The sequence below is a fragment of the Nycticebus coucang genome, chromosome 17 (genome assembly GCF_027406575.1).
Source record: "Nycticebus coucang isolate mNycCou1 chromosome 17, mNycCou1.pri, whole genome shotgun sequence".
Lineage (NCBI taxonomy): Eukaryota > Metazoa > Chordata > Mammalia > Primates > Lorisidae > Nycticebus > Nycticebus coucang.
Genome location: NC_069796.1, coordinates 46,192,112 through 46,199,013, shown reverse-complemented (window position 1 = coordinate 46,199,013; position 6,902 = coordinate 46,192,112).

Below are 6,902 nucleotides of genomic sequence, written 5' to 3'. Positions count from 1 at the left end.
AATTGTTCTGTTTAAGTAGATTAAAGGTAGATGACCATTGTCTTCTTGCTTGGAAAGTTTCATTAGAGAAGTCTGTGGTCACTCTGATGGATTTGCCCCTGTAGGTCAACTGGCGCTTACTCCTGGCAGCTTGCAGAATCTTTTCTTTTGTCTTGACTTTAGAGAGGTTCATCACAATGTGTCTTGGAGAAGCTCGGTTAGAGTTGAGGTGACCCGGGATCCGATATCCCTCTGAAAGCAGTGTGTCAGAATCTTTGGTGATGTTTGGGAAATTTTCTTTTATAATATTCTCTAGTATGTCTTCCATTCCTCTGGGGCATTCTTCTTCCCCTTCTGGAATTCCTATAACTCGTATGTTGGAACGCTTCATAAAGTCCCATAATTCTGACAGGGAACGTTCTGCTTTCTTTCTCTTCTTTTCTGCCTCTTTTACTGTCTGAGTTATCTCAAGAACTTTGTCTTCTACCTCTGAAATTCTTCCTTCTGCATGGTCTAACCTGTTGCTGATACTTTCCATTGCATCTTTAAGTTCCCTAATTGACTGTTTCAGTTCCTTCAGCTCTGCTATATCCTTTTTATATTCTTCATATCGTTCATCTCTTATTTGATTCTGTTTTTGGATTTCCTTTTGGTTATTTTCCACTTTATTAGCAATTTCCTTCATTGTTTCCTTCATTTCTTTCATTGTTTTCAACATGTGTATTCTAAATTCCCTTTCTGTCATTCCTAGCATTTCTATACTGGTGGAATCATCTGCAGTAGCTACCTCATGGTCCCTTGGTGGGGTTGTTCTAGACTGGTTCTTCATGTTGCCTGGAGTTTTCTGCTGATTCTTCCTCATGAGTGATTTCTTTTATCTGTTTCCTTGCCCTAATTTTCCTTTCACTTCCTCTTGCTCTTTAAGTTCTTGTGCCTGTGGACTAAGGGTTACAGGACCAGAAGTGTGAGAAGGTTGAAGAGCAAAAAAAGGGGATGAAAGAAAGGAGGACCAAGTGATAAGAAAAAAAGAAAGATAGAGAAAGGAGAGGGGGTGGGTATAAGGAATATTGACAAAAAGAAGAGAGGCACAGAAAGAGGGAGACAGGGCAATATAGGTGTATAGTAGGGTACTTTGACACAACCTTAAAAAACCCCACCTTCTGGGGATGCCCAGTTGCGTGGTTCCCTTGAGGTCAGCAGCTCTTTGCTAACCTGATCAGACACAGTACCCCACCTCCACCAAGTAGAGAGGAAAGACAAAAACGCTATAAATCAAACCAAAACAAGCAAACAGAAAACTTTACGGGGATAAAATTGGGTGAGAAACCAAATGATATCGGTAGAAACACTAGCAAAAATGAAGTTGTAGTTATTAAAAAAGGCAGCAATGGGAAATTATAATTAAACTAGGAAAATTGAGAAAGAAAAAGGGATCTGTATGGAAAAGATTGAAATTAAAAAAACAAAAGAACATCAGCAACGTCAAAATAAACAAACAAAAAAAAAGAAAAAAATACACAACCAAAAACAAAGCAGTTTGTATATGTTATTGAATATTGTCTGGGCAACACGTGGTCTTCTGGGGTATGAGATGTTAGTCACAGTTCTGATACGACTAGAGGCTGCTGATTTCTCAAACCCCAGCAGTTAGACACCCTAAATCTCTCTTCAGACTACTTAAAAGGCACTTTGAACTTGTAAACTTGCTGAGCAGAAGCTTTCCCAGCTTTCTCGCTGGAATCACTGCTGAAGTGGGTATCCACTTACCCAGTGTGCCAAAACCGGTCTCACTCTGTCCCTGAGGGTTAGGGCTGCAAGGCGGCTCAGACACCACCCTTAGGCTACTTGGTTGCTGGGTTACCAGCTCCCACCCGTTTCTAGCTCTGCGACCCTGAGGGCGGAGCTTGCCGGGGCAGATCACTGACAATGGATCCGTGTGACCCACCGCCAAACACTATTAGCTCCGTCTGGCTCAGCGGCTCAGACTGGGGCCCTAGACAACGGCCAAAGTTCTCCGCACTCCCGCCCAGGCCTTCCCCAAGGCAGTTCAACTCAGTGCCAAGTCCATGGACATCAAAACAGTTCACAGGTAAGGCCTTTCTGGTTTGCAGTTTTGCTGCTACTGAACTTACAGTTGTGGGCGGGTTTAGACGGATTGAACACACGCGACCACTTGCTGTTTTTCCACTGTTTTAGTCCTCCTCTTGGGGTCCAGAAGTCTCTCGCTGACTCCCTGTATCCTCATAGGAGTGATGATAGACAGTTCCCACCAGCCAGAGATGCCTGGAGTCCTATCTTCCCAGACTCACGGTGCCCAGATGCAAGGAAGTTGTTACTCGGCTGCCATCTTGCTCCGCCTCCCTTGTTATTGCTGTTTGACAGGCCTGAGCTGGGTTTGAACCCACCAGACCTGGTGTATCTGAGCCATAGGCGCTGAACCAGCAAATTTCAAAAAGGAAAAAAAAAATGTGGTCACCTCAAAAGATGTAGGTTTGACAAAATCCAATAAGCATTTATTAAAAACTCTCAATAGACTAGGAGGAGAATGGAATTTCCTCAATCTGAAAAAATAGATAAATGAAAAATCTCTTCCCCCTCAGGTGAGGAACAAGATAAAGATGTTCAATTTCACTGTTTCTATTAAAACTTTTACAGGAGGTTAAGCCAGTGGAACAAGGCAAGAAGGAGTTAGCAAATAAGCACCAAAAAATTTATTTGGAAAAAATGCACATTTAAAACATAAGATACAGAGAGAGGAGAGGGGAAGAGGAGGGAGGGTATTGTGGGGACCTCACCTAATGTGCATGATGCAATGGTACATTTCAAAATTATTAAGAAAAGAGTATAGTTGTGATGGATGTATCACTTGGTTCGATGTAAGCAATGTAAGCATTCCACATTTTATATCAAATCAGTACACTGGCTTGGCGCCTTTAGCTCATGTGGCTAGAGCACCAGCCACATACACCGGAGCTGGCAGGTTAGAAACCTACTGGGCTTGCCAAACAACAATGACAATTACAACCAAAAAAATAGCCGGGGATTGTGGTAGGCACCTATATTCCCAGCTACTTGGGAGGCTGAGGCAAGAGAATCCCTTATGCTCAAGAGTTGGAAGTTGCTGTGAGCTGTGATGCCACAGCACTCTACCGAGGTTGACAGCTTGAGACTTTGTCTCAAAACAAAAAAAATCAGTACACTGAAACCTATAAATGCATCAATGTACACAGTTATGATTTAATAAAAAAAATAAGAAAATAAAAAACACCAAACAAGATAACACAATATTCTCAGCAGAATGAAGGAGAAACAACAATCCTCATGCATGCTGGTAACACAATCACTTTGAAAACTAGTTTGGCATTTCTTAAAATGTTAAATACATGTGTAATGTAGGACCTGGCCATCCATGTTTAGTTATTTGCCTAAGAGAAGTAGAAGCATGCACCAGTACACACACATATAAATATCTCTAGCAGTTGATTTGTGATAGCCCAAAACTGGAAGCAACCTAAATTTAGGTAAATGGATGGACAAACTATGGTATACCCATATAATATAATGCTTGTCAGCAACAAAAAGAAATGAACTATCAATACGTGCAAAAAGATGGATTACTCTCAAAATAATTATGCTGAGGAAAGGAAGCCAGAAAAAAAGGAATACATATCACAGGATTCCATTTATTAAAATTATAGAAAATACCAACTGACATGAGATAGATTAAGCAGATCAGAGGTGCCCAAGATTTGAGCAAGGGAAGGGCTGGAAAGGATTACAAAAAGCCATGAGACATCTTATGTGGGTGTTGGCTATGTTTGTTACGTTGATTGGAGTGACGATTTCAAGGTGATGCTGTCCACATGTCAAAACTTAGCAGATGGCTTCTCCCAAAAAGGCAGATGAATGGCCAACAAACGCATGAAAAAATGTTCTTTGTCCTTAGTCATCAGAGAAAGGCAAATCAAAACCACCTTGAGACATCACCTAACCCCAGTGAGAATAGCCCACATTACAAAATCCCAAAGCTACAGATGCTGGTGTGGGTATAGGGAGGGGGGGACACTTCTATACTGTGGTGGGGTTGTAATCTAATAAAGCCTTTTTGGAAAGAAGTATGGAGAATCCTCAAAGAGCTAAAGGTAGACTTTACATTTGATCCTGCAATCCCATTACTAGGTTGTTTACTCAGAAGAAAAAGAAGTTATTTTTCCATAAGGACATTTGAACTAGAATGTTTATAGCAGCTCAATTCATAATCACCAAGATATAGAAACAACCCAAGAGGTCATCAACCCATGAACTGATAAATAAACTATGGTATATGTATACTGTGAAATACTGTTCAGCCATAAAGAAAGATAGAGACTTTATACTTTTTGTATTTGTTGATACCTGGATGGTTGTAGAGAACATCCTCCTAAGTATCACAAGAATGGAAAAATAAGCATTCAGTCTACTCAATACTAATAGGAAACTAGTAGATGAACAACTACACACCCACGCAAGAGAAAAACACAATCAAATCCAAGAAGGCGAGGAGGGGTGATGAGGAAGTGGGAGGGAGGAGGAGGTAGGAGGCTTGGAAAGCTCTCGCCTAACAGGCACAATGTAGGGGTATGTGGCCTATCTCCTGGGTGAAGGGCTCAACTACAATGGAGGCTTACCTAGCAAATGCAAACAATGTAACCTAACCACATGTACTCTCATATTAATGAAAGTTTTTTAAAAAGAAGTGAAAAAAAACTTATCAAATTGTACAATTTAAATATCTCCATTTTATTATGTGTGAATTGTATCTCCAAAAGTGTGTTTAAAGGCCTACTATAAATATTAGAACACTACTGCAAAATAATTATATATGTGAAGAAGATGAGTAAAATATGCATATGTCTAGGCTGCTTTTTAATCATACTCAAAATGGCATTCTAGGATGCATTGGGCAAGAAATGACAGCTATCTTCTTATTTTCTCAGTATCTACTATATAAATATATACATCAATCTGTTTGGGGATGTTAGACACCTTCATTTCCCTTGCTTTGTAAAATAGAGTGAAATTTCCTGTGAGGCACATGATAGAGTTATTATTTCTTTCTTCTTTCTTTCTTTTTTTTTTTTTTTAGCATTATTACTTCTTTGAGAGTATAAACGTCTTTCTTTTGTTCAACAAAGAAACTCACAAGAGGTAGGATCAAAAGATCAATAAAGAATAAATAGCTCCACTAGCTCACCAATACCCCAAGATTTCTTTGCTTCTTCCCTTGCTCACTTATGTCTCAAATTACACACAAACCCCTAATTTATTGATTCCACCTTCTTAACAATCAGGGAAATATGGCCAATTCCTTCTGCCTCCTTTCCCTTTCTTCCACTAGATGGACTGTTGGGATGGTCACTTTAGCCAATTAACAATTTGCTTGATGGCCAATTGAAATCATCCAGTGAATTAAACCCTGAAAATTGATCCCATGATGGTTTTGCTGAAATAGTTCTAATGGCTGATTCAGCCTTGTGTAAAGGAAAAGTTCGATTTTAATATCTGACATGTTCCTGTTCTGTACGAGCTCACTGGCTAGTTGAAGACACAGAAGCAGCCTGTCTTTCCTACACAATGTGGCAATTGCTAAAAATGGAGCAATATACAGAATGTTGAAAAAAATGCCTTTATTACTAAAGTCTGAAGTTCCCCTTATTTTTAACTCTCTGAAGCACCAGAGTCTTTCCTCCTGGAAATCTGGCTTCCTGGACAGGAAGACTGTCACACCAAGCTGGGGCTGTTTTGTTAGCAAGATATTCATTTAGACCAAGGGCCTTCCGCACATTATCTTGGTATCCTCAGGAAAACACCCCCAGAGAAGACTGAACAATTGTAGGCTCTTTCTCTACAGTGAAGATACGTCTATAGCCTATAACATTATCAATTTCAAACTAGATTCTCCCCAGACAACATTTATCTGGGCAAGGATCACACACTATTCCCCTTTCTCTGGTATCCCCCCTTTCCCTTCTTTTCTCTTCTCCAAGTTTCTCTCTCCTTCTCTTTGCAGAAAGAAACATACTGCTAGCACCAAGCCCCTGAAAATAACTTTCCACCCAATCAATAAGGACTTTATTTGCTGCCTGTTGCACCCTCTGTTCATTGTATCCATGAAGCTGAGTTGGCACAAAAGAGGCAGCGCAAAGGCCAGCCTCTACTCTAAAGGGCCCTGTGCAGGACATCAGAGCTCTGGGCTGACTCCAGCTCTGCTGTTAACTCACTGTGTGGCCACGCCCATTCTGGGCATCAGTGCCCTCTGCTTTAAAGTGAAGCGAGTGGACCAAACGATCTCCAAGGGCTGGCCAGATTCAGAAATTGGCTAGTCTATAATCCTACAGATAAGACAGGTGGGCTTGCCGTTCAGCCGGTGAGACCCACCGTCTCTTTGAGCCATAGCTGAGGAGAAAGAAATGAACATCTTCTAAGATATTTAGTGACTGGATTTGTACCAGTCTCCTGATAGAGAATATCACTTATCGACACCATTACCACAGTAGTAATGTGTCATTTGGCACTGGGGTTCACAGGGAAGCTGTCAAGTTCTGTAATTTAAGAGAAATGAATTTTCCTTTCTCATTATGGCTGGTTTGATTCTCTAATCATCCACTTTCACAATCAAATACACTTCCCTAAAGAGCACTCATTAAATCTAGATAGATGTCTTGCCAAACCATCACCATGAAAGGTAGCCTAGTTGTAAAAGGACTTGTCATCTTGGTGTCCTAGGTTTGCATTTAAAATAAGTTTACCTATGGTGCATATTGCAAGGGTACATGTCAGATCTATTAAGTATAGAGTATAAATGTCTTACCACAATAATTTAGTAAATGAGGTGAAGCATATATTAACCAGTGTGATGTAAGCACTCCAAATTGTTTGTGAAA